This window comes from Oryctolagus cuniculus, chromosome 1 (genome assembly GCF_051225735.1).
Source record: "Oryctolagus cuniculus isolate XC-2025 breed Fujian yellow rabbit chromosome 1, ASM5122573v1, whole genome shotgun sequence".
In the NCBI taxonomy this organism is placed as follows: domain Eukaryota; kingdom Metazoa; phylum Chordata; class Mammalia; order Lagomorpha; family Leporidae; genus Oryctolagus; species Oryctolagus cuniculus.
The window spans coordinates 23731408-23743903 of NC_142867.1; positions in this window are offsets into that span (position 1 = coordinate 23731408).

Consider the following 12496-nt stretch of genomic DNA (forward strand, 5'->3'; position numbering starts at 1 on the left):
AACTGAATGTGATTCTTGTCTTTATTTCTTTATCAGTAAGGTTGTTTATTCCCTTATACTTTTATCAGGTTTTTTTCTTTTTTTTATACATACTTACTTTTCCTTCCCCTCTCCCTGCATTTTTACACACCTATATTAATCTGCCTTTAAGGTAAATAAAGAAAATCATTCAAAATAGCTACAAAAAATAAATATTTAGGAATAAATTTAACCAAGGAAGTAAAAGATCTCTACAAGAAAAATTAGGAAACACTGATGAAAGAAGCTTTTAGACAAACACACACACACACATCTACTGATCATTCAGAAACATGTTGCTTAATTTCCAAATATTTTGAGTGGTCTACTGTTCTTACTGTTGATTCCTACTTTTATTCCTTTATTGTCTGAGAAGATACAGATTTCAATCTCTTTAAATTTGCTGAGAATTGATTTGTACATGTTCCATGCACTGATGAGAAGAATGTGTATTATGTAGCTGTTGGGTGAAGTGTCCTATAAATGTTAGGTCCAGTTGCTCTATAGTAAGGTGCAACTCCAATGTATCTTTACTGATTGTGGTCTAGATGAACTACACATCGATGACAGTTGATGTTGAAATCCCCCACTATTATTGTGTTGGAGTTAAACTCTCCTTTTAGGTCTAATAATATTTTTTGTATATAGCTGAGTGGTCTTGTGTTGAGTACATATGTATTTACAATCCTTATGTCTTCTTGCTGAATTGAACCTTTTATCAAAATATAATGTCCTTCTTTATCTCTTTTTATAGTTTTTGATTTAAAGTCTCTTTTGTCTGATATCAGAATGGCTATTCCTGCTCAGTTTTGGTTTCATTTGCCTGGTGCATCTTTTTTGAAACCTTTACTTTCAGTCTGTGTATATCTTTAGGAAGTGAATATGTTGTAGTCTCCATATAGTGGGATCATTATTTTTTTCTATACTTATCCAGCATAAGTCTTTTGGTTGGTGAATTTAATCCAAATTAAAAATCTAATGATGCATCTGGAAGACTATAAAAACCAAGAACAAACCAAACCCCAAATCAGCAGTAGGTAAGAATAGGGATCAGAGCAGAAATAAATGAAATTGAAGCTAAAAAAAAAAAAAGATCAACAAAACAAAAAGTTGGTCTTTTGAGAAGATAAACAAAATCTATACACTTCAATCAGACTAGAAAAAAGTAAAAACTTAAATATATAAAATTAGAGATGAAAAAGTAGACATTAGAACTGACAACACTAAAATACAAAGAATCCTAAGAAACTACTATGAAGAACTATAAGCCAAAAAATTGGAGAACCTTGAAGAAATGGATAAATTCCTGGATTCATATAACCTACCAAGATTAACTCAAGAAGACATACCAACAGCAATACCATATGGAACAGGGGAAAATTGAAATCATTTCCCCTTAAAAATGAGGAAAAAGACAAGGATGTCCATTTTCACCACTGTTACTCAATATAGTAATGAAAGTTTTAGCAAAAGCAATGAAGGAGGGAAAAGAAATAAAGGGCACCAAAACTGGAAAAGAAAAATTCAAATTATTCATATTTACAGATGCCATAATGTTGCATGTGTAAAAACCTAAGATTCCACCGAGAAGCTGTTAGAATTGATAAACTGGGGCCAGCACTGTGGCGTAGCGGGTTAAACCACAGCCTACAGTGCCGGCATCCCATATGGATATCAGTTTGAGTCCCAGCTGTTCCTCTTCTGATCCAGCTCTCTGCTATGGCCTGGGAAAGCACTAGAAGATGGCCCAAATCCTTGGGCCCCTGCACCTACATAGGAGACCAAGAGGAGGATCCTAGCTCCTGGCTTCGGATCAGCATAACTCCCGCAGTTGGGGAGTGAACCAGAGGATGGAAGACCTCTCTCTCTCTCTCTGTCTCTCCTTCCCTCTCTGTGTAACTCTGAATTTCAAATGAATAAATACATTTAAAAAAAAGAATTGATAAACCAATTCAGTAAATTTGCAGGTTACTAAATAAACATACAAAAAGGTAGCTTTTTGCTATGCTAATGACGAACTCACAAAAGATAAATGAAGAAAGAAATCCCATTCACAAGAGCCACAACAAAACCCAAATATTTAGCAATAAATTTAACCAAACACAAGAAAGATCTCTGCAATGAAAATTATCAAACGTAAAGAAAGAAATCATCAGGAACACAAAAAAAGGAAAGATATGCCTTGCTCATGGAACAGAAGAATACATATCTTTAAAATGTCTATACTACCTAAAGCACTTTACAGATTAAATGCAATCCCTATCAAAATACCAATGACATTCTTCATGGAATTAGAAAAGAAAATCTAAAAATTCTTATGGAATCACAAAAGTCCCAGAATAGACAAAGTAATCTTGAACAAGAAAAATCATGCTGGAAATATCACAATGCTTGACTTGAAAGCATACTATAAAGCTATAGTAATTAAAACAGCTTGGTACTGACATAAAAACTGATATGTGGATCAATGGAACAGAATAGAGAGCCTAGAAATTAATCCATATTCATTCAGTCAACTTATTTTGACAAAAGTGCTCAGACCATACAGTGGAGTAAGGGTAGCCTTTTCAACAAATGGTGTTGACAAAACAGGATTTATATATGTAGAAGAATGAATTTAGCTCCATAACCTTCACCATATACCATAACAAACTCAAGATGGATCAAAGACCTATATTTAAAACCTGTGAGTATGAAGCTGCTAGAACAAAACACAGGGGAAACACTCCAAGATAATGGTGTGGAGCACAAATTCTTAGACATGAAACCCAAAGCACAGGCAACAAAAGCAAAACTAAATAAACGTGACTATAACAAACTCAAAATCTTTTGCACACCAAAGGAAATGATCAGTAGAGTGAAGAGACATCCAACAGAATGGGAAAAAATACTTACAAACCACTTACATGACAAAGGATTAGTATCCTGAATATATCAGTCACTTAAAAAAAAAAAAAAACTTGACAACATGCAAACAACCAATCCAGTTGAGATATGGGCAAAGGACTGCAATAGATAGCTTTCAAATGAAGAAATACAAATGGCTGAAAACTGTATGCTCAACATCACTAGCCATCAGGGAAATGCAAATCAAAACCACAATATCACCTCACCCCTGAAAGAATGACTAAAATCCAAAACACAGAGTAACAAATGGTGGTAAGGGTGTGGACAAAGAGGAGCACTTACGGGCTGTTGGTGGGAATGTAAATCAGTGCAGCCAGTGGAAGACAGTGTGGAGATTTCTAAAAAAAAAAAAAAAAAGAAAGAAACTAGAAATAACCTTGCCATATGATCCAGCAATCCCACTAGTGGGTATATACTCAAAAGACTTGAATATATTGTATCAAAGAGATACCTTCACCATCATGTTTATAGCGGCACTGTTCACAATAGCCAAAATTTGGTATCAACCAAAGTGTCCATTATCAGATGAATGGATAATGAAAATATGGTGTATATATATATATATATATATATATAATGGAATATCATTCAACTAAAAAATAATAATTAAATCAATTTTAACCTATGTATCTATCATGTTTCATATTTATCTTGTGTTGCAAGAACATTGAAGTTCTAATCTTGGTAATTTTCATTTATAAAATATATTACTAAGCATAGTCACCATGTTGTCCTCTGGATATCCAGAACTTATTCATCCTGTGTACCTGAAGGTTTATACACTTTGACAACTCTGCATTCATCACCTCTTAGTCGTCAGCCCTTGGCACTCTATGCTACCACTCTACTCTTCGTTCCTTCTATTTGACTTTTATATATAGTCTCCCTAAATGAGTATAAGTGGGATCATGCAGTATTTTCATCTCTGTGCTTGGCTTATTTCACTAAGTATAATGTCCCCCCAGGTTTATCCATTTTGTCACAAATGACAGAATTTTTTTTTAAGTCTGAATAGCATCACATTGCATATCTTTGTGTGTGTGTGTGTATCTTACATTTTCTTTGTCAATGGGAATTTAGAATATCTTGGCTATTATAAATATTCTGCAATGATTATGGGAGTCTAAATATTTCTTTGTTAAAAAATTTATTTAAGAGAGAGAGACAAATTTCGCAAATCCTAGTTCACTGTCCACATCAGTGATGACAGGGTCTGTCCTAGAACTAAATCCAGGAGTCAGGAACTCAATCCAGAATGCCCTCCTAGGTAGCAGGAATCCAGTTACTTGAGCTATCCTGCTGATTCCCTGCACTGGCAGGAAGCTGGAGTTAGGAACTGAAACAGGGAGATAAAATCAAGTATTCTGATGTAAGGCACAGTCATCTTAACCAGTGTGTTTTTTAAAAAGATGTATTTATTTATTTGAAAGTAGAGTTACAGCCAGAGAAAGGGCGAGACAGAAAGAGAAAGGCATCATACATCAACTGGGTTCATGCCCTAAATAGCTGCAAAACCAGGGCTGGGCCAGGATGTAGCCAAGATTATGGAACTCCAACCAGGTCTCCCAAGTGGGCAGCAGGGGCCCAAATATTTGGAACCATCACCCACTGTTTTCTCAGGTCAATTAGCAGGGAGCTGGATTGGAAGCAGAGACATCAGGACTTGAAGCATTGCTCATATGAGATGCCAGCATTGCTGACAGTAACTTAACCCACTGCACCACAAATGCCCACCCCTTAACTCATGTGTTAAGCTTCAAAAATCTCTTTGACAGCTTTATTTCCTTTGCATATACCCAGAAGACAGATCGTTAGCTCATATGATAGCTCTATTTTTTTGACTTTTTGAAGAACATCTCTACTGTTTTCTATAATCAAAGTACTAATTCATATTACTACCAATAGTGTGTATGGATTTCCTTTTAGAAGCTTATTCCTTTTTAGAAGCTTATAGAGTCTTTCATGGCCCAGTTATTTTGTTTTTAAAGATTTACTTATTGAAAGGCAGAGTTACAGAGAGAGGGAGAAGGAGAGAGAGAGAGAGAGAATATCTTTCATTCACTGTTTCATCGCCCAAATAGCCACAACAGCCAAAACCAAGAGCCAGGAGCTTCATCTGGATCTCCCACGTGAGTGCAGGGACCCAAGCACTTGACCCTCAATTCTACATTGTTATTAATATTTATTATAGAGGCTGGTGCCATGGCTCACTTGGTTAATCCTCTGCCTGTGGCGCCGGCATCCCACATGGGCTCCAGGTTCTAGTCCTGGTTGCTCCTCTTCCAGTCCAGCTCTCTGCTGTGGCCCGGGAGGGCAGTGGAGGATGGCCAAAGAGCCTGGGCTCCTGCAGCCGCGTGGGAGACCAGGAGGAAGCACTTGGCTCTTGGCTTCAAATCGGCGCAGCGCTGGCTGTAGCGGCCATTTGGGGAGTGAACCAATGGAAGGAAGACCTCTCTCTCTCTGTCTCTCTCTTTCTCATTGTCTGTAACTCTTCCTGTCAAATAAATAAATAAAACCTTTAAAAATACTTATTATATTTCATAAATTTGATAACATCTTAACAAGTAATATACTATTTCATTATTATTTTAATTTGCATTTCTCTTATGGCAAGTGACATTAAATATTTTCTTCATATATGTTGGCTATTTATATGTTTTCCTTTGAGAAATATCTATTTAAAAATTTGCCCAGTTTCTAATAAGCTTTCTCTACTTTTCTTTGACTTTGAAAATGATGTGCATAGGTATATTTTGGCATTTATTATGATTTAAAAACTCTTTCTTTTTCACGTGTGTAATTTGATGTCTGACATTAATTTGGGGGAAATTTTTTTTTTTTTTGACAGGCAGAGTGGACAGTGAGAGAGAGAGACAGAGAGAGAAAGGTCTTCCTTTGCCGTTGGTTCACCCTCCAATGGCCGCCGCTGCAGCCGGCGCACCGTGCTGATCCGATGGCAGGAGCCAGGATCCAGGTGCTTTTCCTGGTCTCCCATGGGGTGCAGGGCCCAAGCACCTGGGCCATCCTCCACTGCACTCCCGGGCCACAGCAGAGAGCTGGCCTGGAAGAGGGGCAACCGGGACAGAATCCGGCACCCCAACCGGGACTAGAACCCGGTGTGACAGCTCCGCAAGGTGGAGGATTAGCCTATTGAGCCACGGCGCTGGGTAATTTGGGGGAAATTTTTGTTTATTATAATTTCAAGTATTTATTCCCTTCATTTCTTTCTTTCTTTGCCTTCTGAAATTCCCACTATGCATGAGTTATACTTTCCATACTTGTCCTGAAGTTCATGAATATTGTTGTGCATTTCTGTTTGCTCTCTTTTTCAGCTTTGCAGGTTTCTAGTGGTACATCTACAAGCTTATAGACTTTTTCATCAACTGTGTCCAGTCCTTGGGATTTTCATCTCTGCTTATATTACTCCTTTGTTCTGTGTGCTATCTGCTTTATCTAATGGAGTCCTTAGCACTTTAATTAGTTTTAAATCCCCAGTCTTTTTGTAAAGACATGCGTTCAATGACACTTTCTAATGCCTTCTGTCTTTCTAGATTGTTTTATACTCTTTAGAATACCATGTAATTGTCTTCCTGATGACCTGCCATCTTTAGTAAGTTGTGGAGAAAGTGTTCTATTGACTCATGATTAGATTTTATTATTTTAGGAGCAGTAGTGTGAGCTTTGCCAGTGTGTCTCAGTCCTGCCCATCCCTTACATGAAGCAGTAAGACAAGAGGGTGGCTAGGGTTGGGTATTTCCATTTAGTGATAAAATGTCAGCATTTTAGGTTCTGGTTAAAGGGTTTCTCCTGAGTACCAGCATTGTTAAGAACAGAGTACTGGGGGCCCGTGCTGTGGCACAGTAGATTAATCCTCTGCCTGTCGTGCCAGCATCCCAGATGGACACCATGTCTACTCCTGGTTGCTTCTCTTCCAATACAGCTATCTTCTATGGCGTGGAAAAGCAATGAGAAGATGGCCCAAGTGCTTGCGCTCCTGCTCCTGGAGGAAGCTCCTTGCTCCTGGCTTCGGATCCGAGCGGTCATTTGGGGAGTGAACCAGTGGATGGAGGACCTTTCTCTCTGTATCTCCCTCTCACTCTCTGTAACTCTAACACTCAAATAAACAAACAAAATCTTTAAAAAGTAAAACAAATTAAAAAACACATATATGGTATTTATACATATAAAATGTTTCCTTTCTTCTTCCATCAACAGAGTATTTTCCCCTGATACTTACTGTGAATTCTTGGTTGAGTTCCTGGAGGAGGAGGGGAGGCTCAGACTGAATTCCTCTGCCACTCTTAGCTCTGAGACTTGTTCACATTGAGACTAGCAATTTGTCAATTACGGTTCAGATTTTTTCTTATGTCCATTGGTTCCCACAGGTGTCTCTGATCACTTGGTACAGTGTTATTTTTTCACCACTGAAGGCTTTTTAGTACACTTGAGGATTCTAGTATTTTCCATGTGTGAAGTGAAGAATAGAAGTAGATGTATTCCTATCAATTTAAAATGAAGTCTCTCTGGAACAATTTACCCAAGATGATTTTTAGTCTGTTTCCTAAAGCTATATGCAATGGCTGGGTCATAACAGGATGAGATAAAGAAAAATGACTAGACATGGAGAGAAATTAAGAAAAATGTATTCCCAGGGGTTTGTATTCATGCAAAGCTTTAATTTTTTTGGTCATCAACATCACAGAGAGATCCAAGTAAATACATAGCATAGTACGAGGGCATTTGTATTTTGTAAGAACAATTTTTTAATGATGTCACAGAGAAATGTTAACTAATTTCATTTTTAATTAGTTTCAGGGTATAGAATAATTAAAAGTGATTATATTTAGAACTTATTTAATTAAAATGGATAAACTATAATTCAAGTGCATAATATAGATAATCTCACTAAGTTCTACTCCTGGCTATCCCACTGATTTAATTAATAGGAAAAGTTACAACATGTTAATGAAACAAAAAATAAATCATCACCTTCTCTCTCTATTTTCATTGCAAGCCGTTCTGAGTTCTGGATAAGTGGGTAGTTGATATTAAAGGCAGGAAATGTTTATTATTCAATGCAGTAGGCCGCAGTGACATTTCTTATCATTTCAGCATAACTCTGCCAGAGGGTCTGTAAATAGTATTTGCCAAAGGCAATTTTACACATTCATAATATTCTTTGATGTCTGGGCAGGGCCCAGCTGACAGAACTCCCGAGGCTATCTTTCTGCTTCTCTGGCAGGCTGATAAACCAGTGTGGGGGGATTATGGAGAAACAAAACATACCCAAGACCAGAATCTGGGATTTTTCTGAATTAACTTCACCTTCAGGAAGCTGATGTGTAACAGGCAGTAGTCATTTAAAAAGTAGTTATTGAGTGAGGGGAGGATGACTCACAGCAAGGCTATGGAGCATAATTTCAAGAGGTAAATTTTTCCTTCAGGAAGCAACTTGAGCCGTCGTGACCTTATGCTTCTTCTGCAAAGGAAAGAGAAGATGGAAAAAAATGACAACCAGAAATATGAATAGTATTTAATAATGGAATAACATTTATTAAACTTTCATTCTTTTCGGTGGTTAAAGGACTTTTATACATTTACTCTTTTAACCTTGGCAGCAGACTTGTAAGGTAGATGAGAAAACTGAGCCACATAGAAACTAACCAGGACTACACAGCTGGTAGAACATTAAAAATATAAAACACTCTATGTATTTCCTACAATTTAGCAATAACTATAAAAACATCCTGTGCTTTTTCTTTCTAAAATATCTAATTTTATAAATTACACATATGTATTTGGATTTTTATTTAATATTTTAAAAATTTAAGCTGTTATTGGTCTCTATCTAGTAGACTGTAAGTTTCATGATAACAGGACTTTGTCTTGTTTCCTTCTTTCTCTGCAACACCAAGAACACTTCCTGGACTAGAGTTCAGTCATTAATTACTTATTGAATTCATTCATTAATGACATAACAATTTATTTCAGAAAGTGTTTGTAAAATAATTGCTCTATCTTTCCCTAATTATAAAATACTGACACAGACATGAAATTTAATTCCCCAAAGTGTCAAAATGTGAAACCTGTATTGTACTCTAAATTTTTGCTGATATTTTGACTTTCTTACTTTTTGAACCGTTCTGGAGAGCAAAACCACCTTGCAGATCAGTTTTTCAACATCTTTACAGTGTAGGGGGGTGGGGAACAGATACTTTTGAGATGGATTTAACTTCAATTCCCAGCTCCATTTCTTCCTTGTTCTGTTATTCCACCCAGATTGTGTTATTTTACTTCTTTGAGTCTCAGTTTCCTTTTGTCATTCAACTTCAGAAATTCCACCTTTCCCCTTCTGGCGACTTAATTGAGAACAGTGATCAACAGTCTCATCTTCCACAGTTTATTCTCTATTGCTCCACTGGGTTAATTTTTTTTAAAGGGCTATTTTGATTGTGTGACATTCATACTGAGATATGTTATTTTGGATGACATCCAGCCTCTTCAAACTAGCACTGTGATGTGGTACCCCTTAATCTACGCAAATACATGCCCCTCTGCCTTGAGAGAAATACCCTATGATCTCTGGCAGACATTACTCTGTCATCTACTTGCTTTGTCCATGGCATGTAGAACTTTCTCTCTTCTGCACCAATGGTCATATTCACACCTGTCTGTTACTTTGTTTTCAAAAATAGAACTCATAGCCTGCACTTTCATCCCTGTTGATTTACTTAACATTCATCACTGTCATCTCCAGGAGCTTCCAGCAGTAATTTTTTTTTTTTTTCTCAGCTACCACTTGGTAGCATTCCGCTTTGTAAATTGGTAGTGATGCACGAGTTAAATTTATTTCTTAAACAACAATACTGATTGGATTTTCTTCCTACTATCTCTCTTGTAGTGTGCTAGGTGTAGGATATGAGTAAATAATAGACTAATAGCTACCTGCATTGTTTTATACCTTGCATAGCATTTTAATGAAAAATAATTATTCTCTGTTAGTGTGAAGGATGTTGTGATGTGTTGCTCAGACTCTTATACATGAGGAATGAAACTATCACACCTACTGCTGCCAGTATAATGGGCAGAGAGTTATGAGCTATTAACTTGTTGAAAAGATAGTGTTTGCTGAAGAAAGCCACCTTGCTCAAGGCTGCATGCCATTTTCTATGTGCAGCATCCGTGCCTGGTTGGATTGGTCTTTAAGGGGGGTTGGAAATGTTCTAGGGAAAAATGGAATTAAAAGACAAGCCTATTTTGGTGCCAGAAATTTTTTAATTCATGCATTTTTTTCATCATACTCATTTTCCATGAACTTTTTGAAGAATTTTCACATAACAACCTGACTAAGAACTCTATGTGGGCGCTTCTAGTTTCAGACTTTCTCATACTATCACCTGTGGTCTCCATTATGTTTTATGGCAGCCCAAGTTCTCCCTCTGTCCAGTTCTAATGCCTTCCTTTGTCTTCTGCAGCTATTGGTTCCAAGACCATTTGATGAATAACCCCTACACTCTGAACCTTTCAGTCTGCATCCCAAAGTGCCTAAACATTAACATTCACTAATCATACATTCTTCCCCCATTCACAAAGGAAGGTGATTATAAGTGGGAAATGAAGTGAAAGGTGAGACAAGAGACAGTGATGATCAGCAGGAATCAGAGTGAACTTTATATTTGCAAATCATGAGAATTTTTTTTGTTTGTTTGTTTGTTTGTTGGGTAATCTTTGCTGCCAAACTGCTACTCTGCTTCTTTTTTGTATTTTATTATTCCTGTAAATGGTAATGTTGATCATCATCATTTTAAAAAATGATGGATAAGAATATATGAGGAGGGCCGGCACTGCAGCCCAATAGGCTAATCCTCTGCCTGCGGCACCGGTACACCGGGTTCTGGTCCCAGGGTTCTAGTCCCGGTCAGGGCTCCGGATTCTGTCCCAGTCGCTCCTCTTCCTGTCCAGCTCTCAGCTGTGGCCCGGGAGTGCAGTGGAGGATGGCCCAAGTGCCTGGGTCCTGCACCCGCATGGGAGACCAGGAGAAAGCACCTGGCTCCTGGCTTCGGATCAGCGTGGTGTGCCAGCTGCAGCGCGCTGGCCGCAGCGGCCATTGTCGGGTAAACCAACAGAAAAAGGAAGACCTTTCTCTCAGTCTCTCTCTCTCTCTCACTGTCCACTCTGCCTGTCCAAAAAAAAAAAAAAAAAAAAAAAAAAAGGTATGAGAAGAAAACTAGAATGAGAATTATAGTTAACTTGCACCGTTGTAATGATTGAAATGGGGACCCTGTGCTAGGACTTTTCTTATTACAGAAACCAATCTACAGCCTCAAAGAGAGCTGATCTTGTAATTTACTTTATCCATGAATAAGGAGGGAGTATGTCAGAACTGTCAAAAATGACTCTCAAGTTTTTTTATAATCTCAAACTTGAACACTTCAAATGATCTGAAATTGGAGAAATACATCATTACCTTTATCTGAGACTTAAATATCTGCAGATCAAAAAAAAAAAAAAAAATCCAGCAGCATCTATCATTATACATTTGCCCCTCATTGAAATTGTCTGTGTGCAGTCACTTTAGCAGCACTGAATAATTGGCCCAGCTCTGTCAATAAATGCACTGCCAATGGTGACGCTGTGCAACTTTATAAACATTCAAAAATATTCATTCAAATTGGCTAGCTCCATAGCAAACATCTTTGTAAGGATGAACACCTTTTGTGGTGAACAAGAATTTCAACCCCTTGAAAATAACAGCAAAGATGTTTTTCTTCTACTATTCCTCCCCAATGAATATTTAGCCTCTTTTCCTTGAAGAGAGAGAACAAATCAAGCACAGAGTGTTCATTTCTCAACTTCATGTTAGTGGCAATCACGGGTCCGAAAGTGTCTTTGGGGGCAGCCTTGACGCTTGTTTTTCTTTCTGAGAAAAACTACAGTAGACCAAAAAAATGCCCCTGAGATTTAATTATCTTTCTATATCATTTTTCACTACAAAGTCACTTACTCTTTTTATTGTGTTGCTCTGTTGAAAAAAAAAAAAAAAAACTTTAGTAGATGCATTTTTTTTTCCTAATGGTAAAGACAGTCTAACTTCAAAGATGGAGTGCTCTGGCTTTCTTGTCTTTGACAAAAGGGGCTGAGTGCTTTGAATAGTTTGAAGGTGATATGAAGGTTTGGGACCAGAAATGGTGTAAAAAAGGTCTAGAAAAAAATGTGTGGTATTGCCCCTTCAATTGACTTGTATTCTTGCCTCCTGTTTTAGGATGATTTTGATTGCTGGTAACAGCACACCAGATTCTAGTCCTGGTCGGGGCACCGGATTCTGTTCCGGTTGCCCCTCTTCCAGGCCAGCTTCCTGCTGTGGCCCGCAAGTACAGTGGAGGATGGCCCAAGTCCTTGGACCCTGCACCCACATGGGAGACCAGGAGAAGTACCTGACTCCTGGCTTTGGATCAGCGCGGTGCTCCGGCCGCAGCACACTGGCTGCGGCGGCCATTGGCAAAAAGGAAGATCTTTCTATCTCTCTCTCTCTCTCACTTTCCACTCTGCCTGTCAAAAAACAAATAAATAA